The following is a 17023-nucleotide window of genomic DNA, read 5'->3' as shown; positions in this document are numbered from 1 at the left end:
TCCATGCTAGTGTAGTCTGGCCTATCCTACCCTCCATGCTAGTGTAGTCTGGCGTATCCTACCCTCCACGCTAGTGTAGTCTGGCCTATCCTACCCTCCACGCTAGTGTAGTCTGGTCTATCCTACCCTCCACGCTAGTGTAGTCTGACCTATCCTACCCTCCACGCTAGTGTAGTCTGGCCTATCCTACCCTCCACGCTAGTGTAGTCTGGCCTATCCTGCCCTCCACGCTAGTGTAGTCTGGCCTATCCTACCCTCCACGCTAGTGTAGTCTGGCCTATCCTACCCTCCACGCTAGTGTAGTCTGGCCTATCCTACCCTCCACGCTAGTGTAGTCTGGCCTATCCTACCCTCCACGCTAGTGTAGTCTGGCCTATCCTACCCTCCACACTAGTGTAGTCTGGCCTATCCTACCCTCCACGCTGGTGTAGTCTGGCCTATCCTACCCTCCACGCTAGTGTAGTCTGGCCTATCCTACCCCCCACGCTAGTGTAGTCTGGCCTATCCTACCCTCCACGCTAGTGTAGTCTGGCCTATGCTGCCCTCCACGCTAGTGTAGTCTGGCCTATCCTACCCTCCATACTAGTGTAGCCTGACCTATCCTACCCTCCACGCTAGTGTAGTCTGGCCTATCCTACCCTCCACGCTAGTGTAGTCTGGCCTATCCTACCCTCCACGCTAGTGTAGTCTGGCCTATCCTACCCTCCACGCTAGTGTAGTCTGGCCTATCCTACCCTCCATACTAGTGTAGCCTGACCTATCCTACCCTCCACGCTAGTGTAGTCTGGCCTATCCTACCCTCCACGCTAGTGTAGTCTGGCCTATCCTACCCTCCACGCTAGTGTAGTCTGGCCTATCCTACCCTCCACGCTAGTGTAGTCTGGCCTATCCTACCCTCCACGCTAGTGTAGTCTGGCCTATCCTACCCTCCACGCTAGTGTAGTCTGGCCTATCCTACCCTCAATGCTAGTGTAGCTTAGTCTATCCTACCCACAATCCTAGTCTAGCCTGGTCTATCCTACCCTCCATCCTAGTCTAGCCTAGTCTTTCGTACCCACCATCCTAGCCTAGCCTGGTTTATCTTACCCACCATCCTAGTCAAGCCTGGTCTACCCTACCCACCATCCTATCCTAGCCTGGTCTATCCTACCCACCGTCCTAGCCTAGCCTGGTCTACCCTACCCACCATCCTATCGTAGCCTGGTCTATCCTACCCTCCATCCTAGCCTAGCCTGGTCAATCCTACCCTCCATCCTAGCCTAGCCTGGTCTATCCTACCCTCCATCCTAGCCTAGCCTGGTCTATCCTACCCTCCATCCTAGCCTAGCCTGGTCTATCCTACCCTCCATCCCAGTCTTGCCTGGTCTATCCTACCCTCCATCCTAGCCTAGCCTGGTCTATCCTACCCTCCATCCCAGTCTAGCCTGGTCTACTCTACCCTCCAACCTAGACTAGTCTGATCTACTATACTCTCCATCCTAGCTACGTTGTCTAAAATACTGATAACAAACATTAACACAGCAAATATATATATATATATATATATATATATATATATATATATATATATATATATATATATATATATATATATATATATATATATATATATATATATATGTATATATATATATATATATATATATATATATATATATATATATATATATATATATATATATATATATATATATATATATATATATATATATATATATATATATATATATATATATATATATATATGTATATATATATGTCGTGCCGAATACGTAAAACTGGTCAATTAGCAAGAACTCATTTAAAATTAAGTCCTTTCTAAAATTTTCCCTTATACGTTTAAAGATATATTTTTTTCATTAAAGTTAATGTAAAAAATTTTAATTTTGCACCAAAAGAATCTTAGAAAACTTACCTAACCTTATTATAACAAGAACAATTTATTTTAGCCTAACCCAACTATATATTTTTTAAATTTGTTTACCATAAATTATTACTAAACAAACACAGTGAAGTATATTTTTCTCGTTAGGTTCTGAATGATTTTGGCGAAATTATTGCATACACAAATTTTCGCTTGTCTTATATGGCAAGATGAACGTTGCTATTTAAGCCAAGATCGCAAGTTCTGCCTATTCGGCACGACATATATATATATATATATATATACATATTGGGTAGCTGAAGAAGTTTTAGCACGGAACTTTCTGGTATTGTCCTGGAGAGTCTCCATCAGACCACATGGTCAGTCTCCCTGGGCTGACTGTGTCGGACATCGAGGTCAACCTCCCTGGGCTGGACTCTCCTGACTTTCAGTGATGCTGCTAACACTGACAAATGCATAGAAGCTGCGTCTCGTTCCTCTCGAATACAAGTGACTTCCTTTCACTCCCTGAGATGGGCGACGTGCTCCAAGAAACTTCCCTCCTTCATTCATTTTCGCCTTCCTTTCCTTTTCCTACATTCTTTGTATTCCACATGTCTTCTTCCTGTCTTCATTTCTCTCTCCCTCCTCTTCATCTTCCCATCCATTCCTTTCTTCCTCATTTTCCATTCCACTTCCTCTTCTCTATCTCCCCCCTCCTATCTTCCTTCCCAATCCTCAAAGGGGATCTAATACACGGATTTACAATCATCAAAGAACACGACAATCTTGAATCAGAAAGGTTTAATGCGTGCGTAACTCAGCGTAGCACGCAACACGCGTTAAAAATTACATCTGAACAATTTTTATTTAGTCGTGTGGTAAACACATAGGATTGAAACTGAGGCAGTTTGGATATATACCCTCCTGGGTTTGTACTGCTGTGACGCTGCGCTTTATTTTGTACCAAGTAAGCTGTTGTTGTTTGCGTTAGGTAATATCTCTTTTGGTATTGTTAAAATAAGTGGGAGAGTGTTTGCTGGTGAAGAAATGTGATGGAAGACAGGGCTATTTTCCTCATTCAGAAAGGGACGGGAGTGGAAGACGTAGGAAGGAAGGAAGAGGAAGATACTGAGAAGAGGAGAGAAGAGCCGGGGACACGGGACGCTGCTGCTCGTTTTCTCCTAAGACATACTAAGACGCTTTCCTTGAGTGGTCTTCCAATATCTCTCCAAAATGGGAAATAGACTCTATCACACCTGATTAGTTGTCGCTTTTCTTCTACGTTGTTCGTTGTTTGTGAGTTTGTTTTATCAGTGTATAAATCACACACACACACACACACACACACACACACACACACACACACACACACACACACACACACAACCTTTGACTGCACTTGTCTCAGAACTCAGAAGAGAACTAAGTCTAACGGAATTAAGAGAGGGAACCAGGGAAGACTTGTTAACGACGTACACGATACACAGAAGTTTCGATAACACAAGAACAAATTGCTGATAAAGCGAGAAACAGGTGGAGACTAAGAACAAAGGGATGTTAATATATCTTCATGCCTAAGATAATAAAAAGAGCGGAATAATAATAATGATGATGATGATAATAATAATAATAATAATAATAATAATAATAATAATAATAATAATAATAATAATAATAATAATAATAATAATAATAATAATAATAATAACAATAATAATATTAATAATAATAATAATAATAATAATAATAATAATAATAATAATAATAATGCTAGAACAGGTCAGGTTTCACAGTGTGCTGGCTGGACGGAGGTTCCAGCATGGAAACTGTCTCTACCTCACACTAGGTCGTGATGCCAGAAAAATGTTGCCCGGTACTCTCAGTACTCGACGCTGTTTATTGCAGAGTCTGAGGACTCTACCCTGCTCACTGCGGAGTCTGTGGACTCTACCCAACTCATTGCAGAGTCTGAGGACTCTACCCAACTCATTGCAGAGTCTGAGGACTCTACCCAACTCATTGCAGTCTGAGGACTCTACCCAACTCATTGCAGAGTCTGAGGACTCTACCCAACTCATTGCAGAGTCTCGTAAGCGAGGTACTGTGTAAGACCCTTCACAGCGAGAGTAGAAGACGGAGGTGGGATTAAATACCTTGATGGCGATAATGGGCTCTCCTTTCCCCTTGGATCAAATCTAATGGCGTCTCGCTCCGCAAGGCGCTTTGCCATCCCAAGGGCTCAGCGCTTCCGCCAACCTCATGTATGTATATAGTCGAAAATGCATTATATAGAGGCATATCTCTTGGGTATATCTCCTGGGTACATCTCCTGAGTATATCTCCTGGGTATATCTCCTGGATATATCTCCTGGGTATATCTCCTGAGTATATCTCCTGGGTATATCTCCTGGGTATATCACCTGGGTATATCTCCTGGGTATATCTCCTGGGTATGTCTCCTGGGTATATCTCTTGGGTATATCTCCTGGGTATATCTCCTGGGTATATCTCCTGGGTATCTCTCCTGTGTATATCTCCTGGGTATATCTCCTGGGTATATCTCCTGGGTATATCACCTGGGTACATCTCCTGGGTATATCTCCTGGGTATGTCTCCTGGGTATATCTCCTGGGTATATCTCCTGGGTATATCTCCTGAGTATATCGTTGCTGCTATTATTATTATTATTATTATTATTATTATTATTATTATTATTATTATTATTATTATTATTATTATTATTATTATTATTATTTAGATATTTCATAATCGTCATTATTATCATTTTTTTTTAATTCTGTCCATCCCCCCCCTCAAAAAATATTAAAATCACGATTGACTCACATTGCAACTTCAACATATCCTGCAAAGCGGATATTTTTTTCAACATATTAATGACATTTCCAAAATAGCGTCAACATAAACCGATTAAACTCTTGCGAGTGATTAAAAAAAGCCAGGTGTCCTTTAATTGATTTTTAAATACGCTGATTTCCAGGTTTAGTGAACCGCTTTATATGACAATTTTAGGCACCGAGGCATATTGAAATACATTAAAATTAACCAGGTTATTATAGAGCCAAGTTAGTATATAGCCAAGTTATTATATAGCAAAGTTATTATATAGCCAAGTTATTATATAGCCAAGTTAAACCATACCACTGGCGGGGATAGAACCCGCGATCAGGTTAGCATAGGTACCACTGTGGTCACAGTGGTGCCTATGCTAATCTTCCTATGGTGTAGAAATATACCTAGTTGGACGAATCTTATTGTGGCTAGCTGGTCCAGTGGCTAACGCGACGGTCTGGAGTTTTGAGACTCTCTGATTGCGGGTTCTATCCCCGCCCGTGGTATGGTTTGCTTGCAATCGTGTAATTACGATTTCGTGAGTCATAGCCAAGTTATTATATTGCAAAGTTATTATATAGTCTGTTGTGGTTATCTGTTGTAAGTTAGATCATCGTTAGAGCAAACACTGAAGAGTTTGCAATGAGCTCATTAATAAACCAAAAACCAAATTAGACTAATTAAAAACAGTGACTGGACTGAACGTGCCAATAACAGTTTTGTAATTGACTAATCAGATGAAATATTAGGTAAAAATACAGCCGCTTCTCAATCTGTGGAAACAGAGTTTTTTTTGCAGCTTTCGTAAATTCAATTATTTATCCACTAATTACTTTAATATAAGTAAAGGGATGATTTATATTTCGACGTTTAAACAAAATATTCACAATTGTTCTCTAAGATTTTTTTAAGTCTTATAAAAAGTTTATTAATAATTTAAAATTTGCATATTATGAAGTAGACAAAATAAATGTTGAATTATTAGTCTATCGTAACAATTTATTATGACATTCTAGAGTAAATCTATTGTTGCAGTTTAACGTTGCAATGTATCGTCACTGTCTAGTGGTATAGTTTATCGTAGTTTATTATAGCATTCTGTCGTAAAGCTTTTGAGACCCTTAACGAGCTTCGAGAGTTTTGTTTATTTCCGGAGCCCGGCCCTGGGACAGGCTTGCCTGGTGCTTGCCTGGTCAACCAGGTTGTTACAACTGGCGGCCCTCTTCCCCACGAACCCATCACATCCTGATTAATGTGTCCTCTTGAAGGCTTCTACACTTGCCCCAGCAGTGTTTCTGATATGTTCTGGTAAGATGTTGAATAGTCTGGCACCATAAATCTTCTTTTATAGTCTATAATAATAGCATATTACGACAAACTAGTGTTGCTGTCTACATTGTAATATAGCATTACTGTCTAGTGACAGTGATAAATTTACAAGCTGAGAACTGTTAAACCCTCTTGGGTTTAGTTCAATCCCCGACCCTTTCTAAGTTACACCACCACTACCACGTAAGTACCTCTTTACTGCTAAGTAAACAGGGCTACTAGGTGTCAGGAGACTAACTCGCTGGTTCCTCTTCACTGCTAGTCAACAGAGGTAGCAGGTGTAAAGAAACTAAGGTTCTGGCACCCCCTTTATTGCTAGACAAAACAGTGGCAGCATGCATAAGGAGGTTAGCACCTAGGTATCTCTTCACCGCTAGGTGAGTACGTGTGCATGATACAAAGAAAAATATTCATAAGTATTGCCTAGCCCGGGAATCGTACCCCAAGTCCCTTCGGTTGCAAGACCCAGTGCTCCATCACTGAGTTATTTGTGCCGGTAAGTGTGGTACTGCGTCACGGTTGCTAAGCGATGCATCGGGTGACTCTTCGAGAAAATGAGATTCCCACAGTGCATAATTTTGTAAGACGAGCGACAGAGTATGTCGAGGTCATTGTTATACTGAGGGTATGTGTAATTACCTATTTGTAAGTGCCTGTTTCAGTTCGTGGGTCCTGTTGCTAAGCTCGCCACCAACTGACGTGATGTTACCTTGTCAGGTTCGTGTTTGAATACCAGTAAGGAGACCGCATGTCTTAGGTCATGGATCATTATTCATTCTACTTATTAGCCAATCATAAGCTGAGGAAATGTTTCTTCTGTCCTGGTGGCTCGTGTGTGTGTGTGTGTGTGTGTGTGTGTGTGTGTGTGTGTGTGTGTGTGTGTGTGTGTGTGTGTGTGTGTGTGTGTGTGTGTGTGTGTGCGTATGTGCTAATTAGCTCTTGAAGTTAATTAGCATTAGTGAATCCTTTGTAACTAAGTTCTGGCCACGAATAATTTACCATCTGACACCTCATTATAATGTTTTTGACTGTAATTTGAAAAAATATTATTAAAATTATTGATATAACTAATATCATTTATACGAGCATAATAATAATAATTATAGCAATAACAATAATAATAGTAATAGCTTCCTAACCTGACTCAGTACTCTAAAGAGAATAAAAGGATCAATGGCAGCAGTTGTTACAACACACTAGGAGGAGGATACGTGATGAGAATACTAAAATAAAAAATAAATACACTTATACACACGACTCACTAACACCACTACTGCTGCTGCTAAATCTGTTTATATTAATGCTACTGCTACTACCACTACGACTATTACTACTAGTACTACTACCACTACTACTACTACTACTACTACTACTACTACTACTACTACTTCTACTACTTCTACTACTACTATCATCACAGCTACCACCACTCCTCTTCCTCCTTCTCTGCCTTTTCTTTCTCATTTGTGACTTGACAGTGGTCCAGGAAGACTAATCGAAACATTATTACAAGTTTTCTAAGCGCGGGTTATTCGGGATTTGTTCCAACCAGGCTATTGTTATTGTTTTTTTTTTTTTTTTTTGCTGTTATGATATTTGATAAGCAAAACCACTGTAGATTAGTCACTGCCAAGGAATGTGGAAGGCTCGATACTCCGTCCACTACATTGCCACAGACATACTGTAGAGAGACTCGCCACTGGTAGAAAATAAAGTGATCCCCAGCAACCTTAAGATAGAGAAGCCAATAATAGTTTAAAAAACTGGGTCAGGAGCTGAGATCCGATCCACACATATAACTCAGCAAGACTCCAGGTCTGGCAGTGGTCCACATGGAGGAGTGTTCTTCAGGTTTATATTCCCACCACTCAGTGTAATATCACGTACCCTCACCACACAGTGTAACAGTATTACTCTCACCACTCAGTGTAATAATATCACGTACCCTCACCACTCAGTGTAACAGTATTACTCACCACCCAGTGTAACAATATCACGTACCCTCACCACTCAGTGTAACAGTATTACTCTCACCACTCAGTGTAATAATATCACGTACCCTCACCACTCAGTGTAACAGTATTACTCTCACCACTCAGTGTAACAATATCACGTACCCTCACCACTCACTGTAACAGTATTACTCTCACCACTCAGTGTAACAATATCACGTACCCTCACCACTCAGTGTAACAGTATTACTCTCACCACTCAGTGTAACAATATCACATACCCTCACCACTCAGTGTAACAGTATTACTCTCACCACTCAGTGTAATAATATCAAGTACCCTCACCACTCAGTGTAACAGTATTACTCTCACCACTCAGTGTAATAATATCACGTACCCTCACCACACAGTGTAACAGTATTACTCTCACCACTCAGTGTAATAATATCAAGTACCCTCACCACTCAGTGTAACAGTATTACTCTCACCACTCAGTGTAATAATATCAAGTACCCTCACCACTCAGTGTAACAGTATTACTCTCACCACTCAGTGTAATAATATCACGTACCCTCACCACTCAGTGTAACAGTATTACTCTCACCACTCAGTGTAATAATATCACGTACCCTCACCACTCAGTGTAACAGTATTACTCTCACCACTCAGTGTAATAATATCACGTACCCTCACCACTCAGTGTAACAGTATTACTCTCACCACTCAGTGTAATAATATCAAGTACCCTCACCACTCAGTGTAACAGTATTACTCTCACCTCATTACCCTTTTCCATACTTTGTGTGAAACAATGGAATAAAACCAAACACAAAATAACAGGTAAACCAACTGAGAATTTTTTTCCACATCGTAATCAAGTCAAACTATAAATTTGAGAAGATTGTATCAATTAATATGTTGCAAATAAAACATATTATCATGAGAAATTTGCTGCCTCGGTAACACTAATGGTCCTGTTTGTTGCTTGTCACCTAAGTGTTGCTGTTGTAAACGTCTGTTGTTGATTATTGTTGCTTGTCACCTAAGTGTTGCTGTTGTAAACGTCTGTTGTTGATTATTGTTGCTTGTCACCTAAGTGTTGCTGTTGTTAATGTCTGTTGTTGATTGTTGCTGCTTGTCACTTAAGTGTTGCTGTTGTTAATGCATGTTGTTGTTGTTGTTGCTTGTTACCTAGGTGTTGCTGTTGATAATATCCTTTGCTTGCTGTTTCTTGTCACCTAGGTGATGTTGTTGGTAATATCCGTTGCTTGCTGTTTCTTGTCACCTAGGTGATGCTGTTGGTAATATCCGTTGTTTGCTGTTGCTTGTCACCCAGGTGATGCTGTTGATAATATCCGTTGCTTGCTGTTGCTTGTCACCCAGGTGATGCTGTTGATAATATCCGTTGCTTGCTGTTTCTTGTCACCTAGGTGATGCTGTTGGTAATATCCGTTGTTTGCTGTTGCTTGTCACCCAGGTGATGCTGTTGATAATATCTGTTGCTTGCTGTTTCTTGTCACCTAGGTGATGCTGTTGGTAATATCCGTTGTTTGCTGTTGCTTGTCACCCAGGTGATGCTGTTGATAGTATCCGTTGTTTGCTGTTGCTTGTCACCCAGGTGATGCTGTTGATAATATCCGTTGCTTGCTGTTGCTTGTCACCCAGTTGATGCTGTTGATAGTATCCGTTGCTTGCTGTTACTTGTCACCTAGGTGATGCTGTTGGTAATATCCGTTGTTTGCTGTTGCTTGTCACCCAGGTGATGCTGTTGATAATATCCGTTGCTTGCTGTTTCTTGTCACCTAGGTGATGCTGTTGGTAATATCCGTTGTTTGCTGTTGCTTGTCACCCAGGTGATGCTGTTGATAATATCCGTTGCTTGCTGTTGCTTGTCACCCAGGTGATGCTGTTGATAATATCCGTTGCTTGCTGTTGCTTGTCACCCAGTTGATGCTGTTGATAGTATCCGTTGCTTGCTGTTGCTTGTCACCCAGGTGATGTTGTTGATAGTATCCGTTGCTTGCTGTTGCTTGTCACCCAGGTGATGCTGTTGATAGTATCCGTTGCTTGCTGTTGCTTGTCACCCAGGTGATGTTGTTGATAGTATCCGTTGCTTGCTGTTGCTTGTCACCCAGGTGATGCTGTTGATAGTATCCGTTGCTTGCTGTTGCTTGTCACCCAGGTGATGTTGTTGATAGTATCCGTTGCTTGCTGTTGCTTGTCACCCAGGTGATGCTGTTGATAGTATCCGTTGCTTGCTGTTGCTTGTCACCCAGGTGATGCTGTTGATAGTATCCGTTGCTTGCTGATGCTTGTCACCCAGGTGATGCTGTTGATAGTATCCGTTGCTTGCTGTTGCTTGTCACCCAGGTGATGCTGTTGATAGTATCCGTTGCTTGCTGTTGCTTGTCACCCAGGTGATGCTGTTGATAGTATCCGTTGCTTGCTGTTTCTTGTCACCCAGGTGATGCTGTTGATAGTATCCGTTGCTTGCTGTTGCTTGTCACCCAGGTGATGCTGTTGATAGTATTCGTAGCTTGCTGTTGCTTGTCACCCAGGTGATGCTGTTGATAGTATCCGTTGCTTGCTGTTGCTTGTCACCCAGGTGATGTTGTTGATAGTATCCGTTGCTTGCTGTTACTTGTCACCTAGGTGATGCTGTTGGTAATATCCGTTGTTTGCTGTTGCTTGTCACCCAGGTGATGCTGTTGATAGTATCCGTTGCTTGCTGTTACTTGTCACCTAGGTGATGCTGTTGGTAATATCCGTTGCTTGCTGTTGCTTGTCACCCAGGTGATGCTGTTGATAGTATCCGTTGCTTGCTGTTGCTTGTCACCCAGGTGATGCTGTTGATAGTATCCGTTGCTTGCTGTTGCTTGTCACCCAGGTGATGCTGTTGATAGTATCCGTTGCTTGCTGATGCTTGTCACCCAGGTGATGCTGTTGATAGTATCCGTTGCTTGCTGTTGCTTGTCACCCAGGTGATGCTGTTGATAGTATCCGTTGCTTGCTGTTGCTTGTCACCCAGGTGATGCTGTTGATAGTATCCGTTGCTTGCTGTTTCTTGTCACCCAGGTGATGCTGTTGATAGTATCCGTTGCTTGCTGTTGCTTGTCACCCAGGTGATGCTGTTGATAGTATTCGTAGCTTGCTGTTGCTTGTCACCCAGGTGATGCTGTTGATAGTATCCGTTGCTTGCTGTTGCTTGTCACCCAGGTGATGTTGTTGATAGTATCCGTTGCTTGCTGTTACTTGTCACCTAGGTGATGCTGTTGGTAATATCCGTTGTTTGCTGTTGCTTGTCACCCAGGTGATGCTGTTGATAGTATCCGTTGCTTGCTGTTACTTGTCACCTAGGTGATGCTGTTGGTAATATCCGTTGCTTGCTGTTGCTTGTCACCCAGGTGATGCTGTTGATAGTATCCGTTGCTTGCTGTTGCTTGTCACCCAGGTGATGCTGTTGATAGTATCCGTTGCTTGCTGTTGCTTGTCACCCAGGTGATGCTGTTGATAGTATCCGTTGCTTGCTGATGCTTGTCACCCAGGTGATGCTGTTGATAGTATCCGTTGCTTGCTGTTGCTTGTCGCCCAGGTGATGCTGTTGATAGTATCCGTTGCTTGCTGATGCTTATCACCCAGGTGATGCTGTTGATAGTATCCGTTGCTTGCTGTTGCTTGTCACCCAGGTGATGCTGTTGATAGTATCCGTTGCTTGCTGTTGCTTGTCACCCAGGTGATGCTGTTGATAGTATCCGTTGCTTGCTGTTGCTTGTCACCCAGGTGATGCTGTTGATAATGTTCGTTGCTTGCTGTTTCTTGTCACCCAGGTGATGCTGTTGATAGTATCCGTTGCTTGCTGTTGCTTGTCACCCAGGTGATGCTGTTGATAGTATCCGTTGCTTGCTGTTGCTTGTCGCCCAGGTGATGCTGTTGATAGTATCCGTTGCTTGCTGTTGCTTGTCACCCAGGTGATGCTGTTGATAGTATCCGTTGCTTGCTGTTGCTTGTCACCCAGGTGATGCTGTTGATAGTATCCGTTGCTTGCTGTGATGCTGGTGTTAGCACTGAATCAACTGATGCGACTCTAACTTCTATGTTATCTCTTTTAGAGGCTCATTAAGAGCCTCATAAACACTGTGTGAGGGCTTACAGAGTGACTTCAGATCACAGTGTGTGTGTGGTAGAGTACTTGGCTCATTTCACTCGGTGTAAAACACTTTACGTCCCGATATACCGCACGCAGCGGTGTTTCTCCGCAATAGGGAGGTACCACCAGAGCAAGAGAACACATCGGGAAGCGATAAAGCGGTAAGGGTCACGCAGCGCCTGGAGTATGGAAGATTTGATCCAAGAAAGGGGAGTGTTGAAAATCCCTTCACCAACATTCAACAGCAGGGGGATGAGGGGACATGTATTGTTCAGGAACAACACGGACGCGTGTTCATTAATTATTTTATTATTATTATTATTATTATGGTATTGTAATGAGAAGACGTTTCGCCCACCAACGGTTCCGTCGATCGATTGAAATCTCTGGTGTACGAAACGTTATCGCAACGTGTATGCTCAAGTGCGGAGAGGAAACTCTCGGCGACGTTTCGGTCTGTCTTGGACCATAGTTAATGGTCCACGACCATGTTATTGGTCGTTGACGGAGTAAAAACGTAGTTAAAAGTTTTTCTCCCACCACGGTGTGGGCAAGTTGTGATTCGCGTGGAATTTGCCTAAAGGAATCAAATCCCACTAATGGGATCAAATCTGCCAATAGGATCTCATCCCACTAGCTCTGGAGAATAGAAGACATTAATTTAATCTCAGTAGGATTTACCATTTCGGATGGAGACGGTTTATTATTATTATTATTATTATTAGTAGTAGTAGTAGTAGTAGTAGTAGTAGTAGCAATAGTAGAGGTGAAACAGCGTCTATTAAGCTGCACAGAAACCTAGTCACTACTTCCCCATGAAGGCAAGTAGCCAGGTACCTATAACTTTCTTTAACTTGCCTCAGCTATTTCAATGCGTCTCTGCTGTGTCTACGTGTGTCTGCTGTGTCTATGTAATTCTGCTGTGTCTACGTGTGTCTGCTGTGTCTATGTAATTCTGCTGTGTCTACGTGTCTTTGCTGTGTCTTCGTTTCATTATTCTGTATTTCATGGTTCACTCACCTCGTCTGTAGGAATGGACAGGCAGTGGGACCAACACACTGGTTTAAGTAGTCAGTGGATCGAGATTAAACCAGTCCCTCATCAGTATGCACTTGTTGAATCATTGTTTTATGTGTCTGATGCGTGTCGATGATTTGACGGTGGTAGTTTGGTGGTAGTTGCGGTGGTGATGGTGGTAGTTGTGGTGGTGGCTGTTGTAGAGCAACAGTGGTAGATGATGGTAGCAGTTATCGTGGGAAGTGACAGTAGTTGAGGTGGAAAATGGTGGAAGCTGTGGTGGCGATGGTGGTAGTTGTGGTAGATGTGGTAGTTGGGATGCAACAGGGGTAGCTGCGGTGTCACCGGCCGCGGCGACACCGATAACAGCTTTCAAACAACAACACCTGCCCCTCTGAACTCCTGAACACAGCACAAGTTCACTATTGTCCGAGGAACTACAAATTCTGTCTGGTCATGAACAGCGAACTTAAAACAAGAACTTTCGAATATCTCTTATCAGTCAGCTTCTCTCACTTAACTGTTTCTCAAGATATTTCTCACGCCAGCAGTATCCATATTTCTCTTACTGAACGAAAGCACTTCGTCAGTTCCAGTATCCTGGTCCTTTTTTCTAAATGCGAGTTTTTAAACTTTCTCAATAGGGATTCCGACTGTCCTCGATAAACAAAAGTTTTCGCAAGATTTTCACCAGACGAAGTAACTACCACTCACTGTGTCTCCCTCGAAGATTTACGCAAGTGTTCTCCGGAACAACACCCCGTAGAAAAAGGGAGCCATATGCAACAATACGCAACACCTCCACTGGAGAACGTTCCATAATAAGTTCTAACTCCTCAGTAAGGCATTGTAAGGATGTCTAGCGTTGGAGGGGTCGTTGGAGGTGTTGGAGGGGCGAGGGTTGGAAGAGGTGTGGCCTCGGGGAGGGAGGGAAAAAAGAGAGGAGGGGAGGGAGAGGTGAACAAGCGCGTCTGGGCGGACCGACATGTGTGGACGCTGGGGAAGGAATGTTCGCTTCACTTTAGCCTCAGCTGTTATTATGGACCAGCAGCGCCCACTGCGCATGTGCCCACCATTCGTAATTATATTGTACATTATATATATATATATATATATATATATATATATATATATATATATATATATATATCTATATATATATATATATATATATATGCATATATATAATGTGTGTGTATGTATGTATGCATTTGTGTGTATGTGAGGAGTTGTGTACTTATTATGTGTGTTCTTTCAATTTCCACTAAGTCTGCCTTTGTTGTATCGTCTCTCTCACTCTCTCTCACTCTCTCTCTCTCCCTCCTTACCCCTTCTTTCTCTCTCTCTCCAAAAATGTTAACAATGGCTGCATTCTCCCAGAAATTAATGGCCCACACTAAATTTCACGTTCTATACGAGAAGATTTGACTCAATGTACAATCATTGTGTAAAAATCCTTAGCCAGATTTAATCTAAGGAAGGGTAGAATAGCTCCAATTCCTAGGATTAAGAGACCTTTACCACCAGCAGAGGCATCTTCCTACCTCTCAATAGGGTCAATAACTCTAAGCCTAACTTTGCAACACAGTAATGCAATTGAAAACTTTTTTTCAAATATAGTTAAGCGCCTTAATAAAGTTTGCTCAAGGGGCTTTTGTTTACGTTTGAGATCAGTTACAACAGTCTTTTATTTATTGGTAACTCTGTGGGGTAACCCACAAGTAATCTGAAAAACTACCGTAGTGCCAACAACTAGACACAAATGCGATATACTGCGATCCTTTATTAACAACATTTCGCCCATACTGTTTTTAACGTTGTGAATAAAGGATCACATAACTGTATCTCCTTTTCCACCTTCCATAATACGCAACACACAAATGACCCGCACACGGGAAACAGGAGCTTAGGACGACGTTTCGCACACTCTTGGACCATTTACAAAGTCACGGTATTGTGCCTTTTGTGTTTTCCCCAATGCAGTAGGTAAACCTGGGAAAGACAGACAGCAAAGGACTTGGAAGGCCACACCGAGGCTGTCTGCTGAGAAGGACCACCTTCCTCCACCTAGATTGAGAACTGTCGCGTATTATCTAGGTGTGTGAGTCAAGTATAGTAAACCAGAAGGCTCTCTACCAGAGGCCGGGTTTAGTTAAATGACAAATGACTTAGTAGCCTCTATTGTACGAATAACAACATCACAGTCACTGAGTGTAACAACAGTCACGGAATTTAACAGCAACCCCATAATAAGTCACAAAGTGTAACAACAGTCACAGAGTGTAACAACCTCATAATAACAGTCACAGAGTATAACAACAGTCACAGAGTATAACAACAGTCACAGAGTATAACAACAGTCAAAGAGTATAACAACAGTCACAGAGTATAACAGCAGTCACAGATTATAACAACAGTCACAGAGTATAACAACAGTCACAGAGTATAGCAACACAGTATAACAAGTTACAGGGTATAACAAAAGTCACAGTATAACAAGAGTCACAGAGAGTAACAACAGTCACAAAGAGTAATCACAATGGTATCTGAAGTAGTTCCAGCGGGGAGAGGGGGGGGAGTTTCTCCTGCTGACGCTAGTGGCTGGAACGCCTTGAAGAATCTTTTGACTTGACTTCGCGCAGATCTGTGGTAATATTTTACTGAGGTCGTTCAGAGGGCGTTCCCAGGCGCTCGTTCATCTTGTCACTTTCTGCTGAGGTGCTCGTTTCTTCTCTCCCTCCCCCCCTGGGTCTTATCTGCTATTCCTCAGCTGTTTCGAGCCACTCAAAGTACTCTCTCTCTCTCTCTCACTCTCTCTTTCTCTCTCTCTCTCTCTCTCTCTCTCTCTCTCTCTCTCTCTCTCTCTCTCTCTCTCTCTCTCTCTCTCTCTCTCTCTCTCTCTCTCTCTCTCTCTCTCTCTCTCTCTCTTGCAATGAACCGGCGCGTCTAGGTCGACGTGTCAACTCAGTAGCTCCTAGATTTATATATCCCAATCGAGCCGAGAATTAAATATTCCAGTCGCTCCTAGATTTAAATTACCCAGTAGCGACGTGGTTTAAATGACATAGTCGCACCTAGATTTAAATGTTCCAGACGTGGTGGTTTCATCTTAAGGGGAGGAGTACCTAGATGCTAATGAAGGGCTCTTGATCCACGAAAATCGAGCTACCCCTCCTCTTATAATAACGATTATTACCATTATTATTTTAATTAGTAATGTAAGACTATTTGCGTATTCTCCATTGCCTTTGTGGATGGTATTATTCTTATCCATTTGATTTTAAAGCCTCTGTATTACGGAGAAATTTCCTTAAACACGGAAATTAGTTTTCTTAAGATGCTGGGAAGATGCGAACCAGGAAATAGCTGACGTCAACGTAAAAAGAGATTAAAAGATCCTCTTTGCCTTCGTTGCCCCACCCTCCTTCCCTTCCCATTACGGGAATGTAGACTGGAAGCATGTCTGAAGAATATGGCTCAACCTTCCAGAGCCTGGTGAAGATTATGTAGTCTTCCAGAGCCTGACGAAGATGATGTAGCTTTCCAAAGCCTGGTGAAGATGATGTGGCCTTCCAGAGCCTGGTGAAGATGATGTGGCCTTCCAGAGCCTGGTGAAGATGATGTAGCCTTCCAGAGCCTGACAAAGATGATGATGTAACTTTTCAGAAAATGGTGAAGATAATGTAGTCTTCCAGAGCCTGGTGAAAATAATGTAGAGTTGCAGAGCCTAGAGAAGTTAATGTATCTGTCTTTCAAACCTTAAGGAAGATGATGCTGCTGTCTTGCAGAGCCTGAAAAGAATATTGCAGCTTCCTCCCAGCTCCTGGAAAGAATGTTGTAGCTTCCTCCCAGTGCCTGGAA

At 42.3% G+C, this 17023-nt stretch overlaps 1 protein-coding gene across 1 annotated transcript in view; it reads right to left on the bottom strand.

The window, feature by feature from the left end:
• LOC128693977 (neuropeptide Y receptor type 6-like) overlaps positions 1 to 14143 on the bottom strand; it is an 87267-nt gene extending 73124 nt beyond the window's left edge. Inside the window, exon 1 of the mRNA XM_053783933.2 lies at positions 13166 to 14143. The gene's annotated coding sequence lies outside the window, so the exon portion shown is untranslated. The remainder of the gene's footprint in view (positions 1 to 13165) is intronic.
• Positions 14144 to 17023: the final 2880 nt, after the last annotated feature.

Source organism: Cherax quadricarinatus, chromosome 33 (assembly GCF_038502225.1).
Source record: "Cherax quadricarinatus isolate ZL_2023a chromosome 33, ASM3850222v1, whole genome shotgun sequence".
Lineage (NCBI taxonomy): Eukaryota > Metazoa > Arthropoda > Malacostraca > Decapoda > Parastacidae > Cherax > Cherax quadricarinatus.
This window is presented reverse-complemented; position numbering and strand designations above follow the sequence as displayed.